General features: G+C 43.5%; 1 protein-coding gene across 1 annotated transcript in view; it reads left to right on the top strand.

Annotated features, from left to right (window-relative positions):
• Positions 1-5,130: 5,130 nt before the first annotated feature.
• The window catches only part of greb1 (growth regulating estrogen receptor binding 1), a gene marked incomplete at its 3' end in the record, with an annotated part of 67,361 nt that continues 66,552 nt past the window's right edge, over positions 5,131-5,939 (top strand). Inside the window, exon 1 of the mRNA XM_083759322.1 lies at positions 5,131-5,183. The remainder of the gene's footprint in view (positions 5,184-5,939) is intronic.

The following is a 5,939-nucleotide window of genomic DNA, read 5'->3' on the forward strand; positions in this document are numbered from 1 at the left end:
GTGAGAAGGTAAAGGGGGGTCCGGTCTAGAGTTTAGTGGGCCTAGGGTTCCCCTCAGGTGGGTACAGGGGAGTGTGGGGAGTGGGGGGGTCACTGGATTTCTCCCTGGGGACTTGGAGCACAGAAGAGCAAAGTTAAGAAGACCCTCATGGTCTTCTCCTCTATGCATGTCCGAGGTGGCTCATACAGTACATGTCCCATTAAAGCTATGGGGCACTTGAGAGCTTGAGAGATTGGGGCTTGTCTGTCCCTGTGGTGGTAGTTCTAAGACCTCCATGTTGTGATATTGATTAATATGGGGGGTGGGTTCAATTAATCGATTATTAATTGGCAGAGCTGTCGACTATTGTCAACATATTCCCCAATTTCCACTGAGATTATGGGGTGAATGAATGTGGCCAGACCCATCTTCTCTTTCTGTCATAGTGACATAATATTGTCCTGCATCAGATCATGTCCAAATCAGGTTCTTCAATCTCCAGTAGCCTCTTAACTTTTTTGAAGATTTTGAGTGGTGCAACCACTCCCTTACGGAGCTATGTGTGTGGCTGGCTGGGTCTGAGCACTATGTGTGTGGCTGGCTGGCTGGTTGGGTCTGAGCACTATGTGTGTGGCTGGCTGGCTGGCTGGGTCTGAGCACTATGTGTGTGGCTGGCTGGCTGGCTGGCTGGGTCTGAGCATAGATAGATAGATAGATAGATAGATAGATAGATAGATAGATATTATAGCAGTGACTGACTAATAGGGGATTCACACTGAGACGGACTGAATCCGTTTCATTGGAACCGTTTCCGAATACGGTTGCCTGGTCCCCGATGGCCATGATTCACATTGCCCGAGATTCAACAGCGCACCCGGGTACACTTGCATAACACACTTTAATCCTCCTGATGACGGTGTGCTTGATGGCTGGCGCGCACGGACACTGACCATCAACTGTGCGACATTGTCTCAAATAAATCCAGACACACTGAATTGCATTGCCTCTTTGGCTTTTTGCCGTTATACTACTTCACTGTCAGCCTGCCTGCTATTCACTGTGTCAGTCAGTTCTGTGCTCCAGTGTATTAGTTTGCTATGGATTCTACTTTAGCATTATTATTATTTTGTTTTACTTTGGAAACTGTGCCAAGCAAAGCCCAAGAGCCACGTGTAGTCCGCAGAATAAGATCAGCGCGGTGCTGCGCGTATAAGCAGATTCAACAGGAGAAGGGCGGCGTTGAGAAATGCGCTGGTGTTACGCATCGTGCAGCGGCTGTGTTTTTTGTTGTTGACGCTTGGCTCGTCGACTAGAGATTATCTCACGTTCTTTAAAAAAAAAACAGTCCACTTCCTTCTTTAGGTACGCATGCATTCACATTGGAACGATCCGTATCTGAATACACTTCAACGGTCCAGAGACCCTCCCCCCATGCGGTCCCGGGGTCGGTTGGGCGATCCGCTCCCGGGAACGGTACGCATCATTCACACTACCACAACATCTGCCAAGTGGTCCCGAGTGCGCACCCGGGACCATAGTGTGAATCCCCTATGAGACATCGAGCGTGCGTCCGCAACTGGTTGCGGCCCCCATCAAGTGACCTTTTGACCAATGCGGCCCTCGCCCCAAGTTGAGTTCGACACCCCTGCTCTAGGCCCATGAGGGGCCATTTCTCTCCACTGTATCCCCACTGAGGAGTCCATCTTCCCCATAGACCAGACAAGTGGCCATTTGGTTCTACTGACTGAGTGTGTTTGCTGCAAAGACACTCAGCGTTGTGAGCTTTTATAGATTGCCTATTTTCACAATGTTTGTCCCGGCCCACAGTTTGGGAAACACTACCCTTATAGGGGACTTATTTTTATTATTATTATTGCCTTTACAAAAAAAAGGGCAGACATTTCTCTGTAAATTTATTCCATGATTTGTGTAATATTCCCATGCAGTCTATCACTTGGCAGCCATGCTTTTACAAATGTCACATGACAGTACCACCCAGTAATAATGAATATATTCCTTATTGTTATGGTATCAAAATAAATCTCCTGAAAGCTTCAACAGAATGTGAATTGTGTATAGGTGATGAATTCACCTATACAGCAGTACGGCATTATAGAAAAGAGAAATGTCCTATTACACTGTTATAACCTTATAAACAATTGCTTTAATATATCATTGTACTTTTATATAATTTATATATGCTAATTGGATTCCTAGATAACCAAAACATAGGGTTAGACACCAAAATTATTTTTCTAGGATGAATAATGGAGGAGTAATGGTATTTTAAGAACTGGCGGCGGCCATCTTGAAAATAACACCTTTCGGGTGGTCAAACTTTGGTAAACTTTTAGTATGTTATTAAGGACACCTAATACTACAAAAAAAAGTTGAGAAACCTTTTGTTGCAATTTTTTTAGGGTCAAACCATATTTTTACCCGCCTACTGCTTTTTTACTAACACTAACATTACAAAGATGCCCAGAACATCGAGATGAACCTGTGTAGTTTATGGCTGCTCCAACAGTAGTGGCAACATAACAAATAAAATAAAACGGAATGTCTAATATCCACCGCGATGGCTGAGACCAGAGCCATTGAGCAATGGTTGAGACAAAGCAGTGAAAGATACATAACGCCAGTCTTACCCAATACCAAATATTTCTGTTTTATTAACACAAGGCTGCTGTACTTTATACCTCATACTTTAAATGCTTAGTATGAGGTATAAAATACAGCAGCCTTGTGTTCATAAAACAGAAAGATTGGGTATTGGGTAAGACTGAAATTATGTATCTTGCAGGATTCTTCACTGCTTTGTCTCAACCATTACTCAATGGCTCTGGTCTCAGCCATCGCGGTGGATATTAGACATTCCGTTTTATTTTATTTGTTATGTTGCCACTACTGTTGGAGCAGCCATAAACTACACAGGTTCATCTCGATGTTCTGGGCATCTTTGTAATGTTAGTGTTAGTAAAAAAGCAGGTAAAGGAGTAAAGTTTGAGGCAAACTAACATCAGTCACTCTGCCGTTCACTGTAGTGGAAGATGTGCGCCTGGTGAGGGTTTTACCCCCGCAGCTACGTCGAGTCCGCCTACAGGAAATACGTAGGCTGCGACCATGAAACCGGTACGGAATCGGTCTATAAGCTATGATAAAGGGGGAGGGGTTAGGGGAGGGGATGATATTGTGATGTCACTATACTGTATATCAATGTTTTTTTCATTGACACGTTTGACTGTCAAGGTTTCAGCCTCCAGAAAGAAACCCTAAATAATGGAAGACATCATTGCACATAACAACAACCACACCAAGGGGTCTAATGAAGTACTGTCACCTCTTTAACATGAACAACCACACCAAGGGGTCTAATGAAGTACTGTCACCTCTTTAACATGAACAACTACACCAAGGGGTCTAATGAAGTACTGTCACCTCTTTAACATGAACAACTGGAAAAAGTACAGAAAACACTGCACTCCATCTTTAACACAATAGGCTATATACGATGAGAGAGCTGTTTGTGTCAAACCTGTGATAGCTTTGTACTTTTAATTATGACTGGTATGAATTAATATTGTAAAGATTGAAGCCTATGTATTACCAAAGTATATTCATTTGTTTAATTTAATAATAATCCTCTCCTCTCCTCTCCTCTCCTCTCCTCTCCTCTCCTCTCCTCTCCTCTCCTCTCCTCTCCTCTCCTCTCCTCTCCTCTCCTCTCCTCTCCTCTCCTCTCCTCTCCTCTCCTCTCCTCTCCTCTCCTCTCCTCTCCTCTCCTCTCCTCTCCTCTCCTCTCCTCTCCTCTCTCCCCTCCCCTCCCCTCCCCTCCCCTCCCCTCCTCTCCTCTCCTTTCCTCCTCTGTCCTCTCCTCTCCTCCTCTGTCCTCTCCTGGGCTTGAGGTGTATCTCCAGCAGAGGGCGACAGTCAGTCATAATGGCTGTCACCTACCATGGTAGCGCCGCTAGTGCGACCTGCATGGAGCGAGGCACTCACATATCCAGCAGAGGGCGACATGAGCACATTACCACAATTCCTGATTAAAGAAAAACACTTTGATGTGAAGTTCTTCACTGTCGACTGTCGTGTAATGTACACGCCTCTCCCCAATTGTTTTATTGCCGTACGTGGTTTTAATGATTAATCCCACCTTGAGTTTTTCTTTATTCAGGCCTGCTCTTCATAGCCTTGATAGTTTGATAGACTGTGATTAATTCGGGTAACAAGTTAACAACAACTGACAGCAACGTGACAGACAGTTGTAAATTGTAATAATGATATCCTCAATGTAGTAGCCTACTAGTATTGTATACGTATAGTACTTATTATGTAGTGTATTATGTGTACAGTGTACTTATAGTAGGCTATAGTATAGTTGGCCATTTCCATATATGAAGATCACGACACTGACCTCATCTAACCCTGGATAACCATACATGGGCAACACTGGATCATCACCTAGATATGGAGCCAGCCAGCAACTCTACAATATCTGACCTCAAACCCTTAGATCTCCATATATGGAGCTGACCTCTTCTGACATTCCATTATGTTGATCCTTCCCCATCCGCCCTTCCAGTTCTGACATTCCATATGTTGATCTGACCTTATCATGGATCTCCATATGTGGAGCTGACTATCATCACCACGACACTGACCCCATCAAACCCTGGATGGCTGCAGTCATGCAACATGGTTTCACACATAGGCCTACTACTACTGCATATATTATTATGGCGCAAGCCGGACCACTATAAGCAACTCTATCTGACCTCACTGACACCAGATATAATAGATCTAAATAGTCCTGCTTCTCAACTGTGCCTTATTAAGAAGCTCTGTTGTTTCAGCGCGACCTTGCCCTTATAGGGTCAGGGCGTCTCACTGGTATAGATACAGTAGTAGTAGTAGTAGTAATAGTACTAGTAGTATATTTCACCCGGCAGCACGGCTGGCCTGGCAATTAAACTATATATAGGCTATAATAGCCAATCGGCGTTCGTGTCCCGCCGGGCTATGGGACGTAGAGTCCACCATCCCATTGTTTGTGGAGGGGGAATGTGGGCCAGTGTTGGAGGGGATCAGGATCAGAGGTGAGGAGGACAGACAGCAGACACACGGTCCACGCAGGAAGATATGCATGGTGGGAGAACACTTTCCCTGAACAATATACTCGGGACTTTAGCGGTTTAATTGTACAGGTAAGTCACTTAGTTTTTTTTAGTGTTGTTTTTTTAATTCGCTTTGGCTTTATTGTTATGCATGCATTAGTTCAGTTTATACAGGTGATGTATTATTGCCGTGGCGATTTAATAGCGATTTATCGTTGCGGCCACTTCGACTTGAGGAGGGTGTTCGCTCAGATAGTGTTGTTGGGTATACAATATATACATGTGCTGCTTGTTTTGCACGAGTAGGCAGAGTTTTAAACGTTTTAAATACCTCATTTTTCAGCGGGGTTCGGTGAGGATATTGAATGCATGCATCCCTGTTCACTGCTGAGGCTGCTGCTGCCTCTATGGTAGTGTGGTACAATGTACCTCATTCATTCACAAATCAAGTGTTTAATTACAACCATTTAGTGCCCCCCCCCCCCCCCAATTCAAATGAGTTGTATTGGCACGAGAAAACATAAAGTTTAAATAAAGTTTCAAAACAATAAAACAAAATGAAAAAAAGATGAAAAAACTGGTGGGTATTGTAAACAGAGCTATGTCACATAGCATCTGACATACAAAAACACTTCATTTAGAAATAGCATTATGATGAATATAAATAGTTATGTATGTCAATAATAAGAGTAGCTTTTTGAAACAAGCAGCACATTTTCAGGGCTTTGCATTTACTTGGCATAAAACCTTTCAAATAACACAAGTTTTTCCAAAAACATATACTGTAAATATAGTACACAAAAAGCTGCAGTTTTCCCCAAATGTGTTTAAACTAAGGTATAGTGG

This window comes from Protomyctophum parallelum (assembly GCF_964188405.1).
Source record: "Protomyctophum parallelum genome assembly, chromosome: 2".
Lineage (NCBI taxonomy): Eukaryota > Metazoa > Chordata > Actinopteri > Myctophiformes > Myctophidae > Protomyctophum > Protomyctophum parallelum.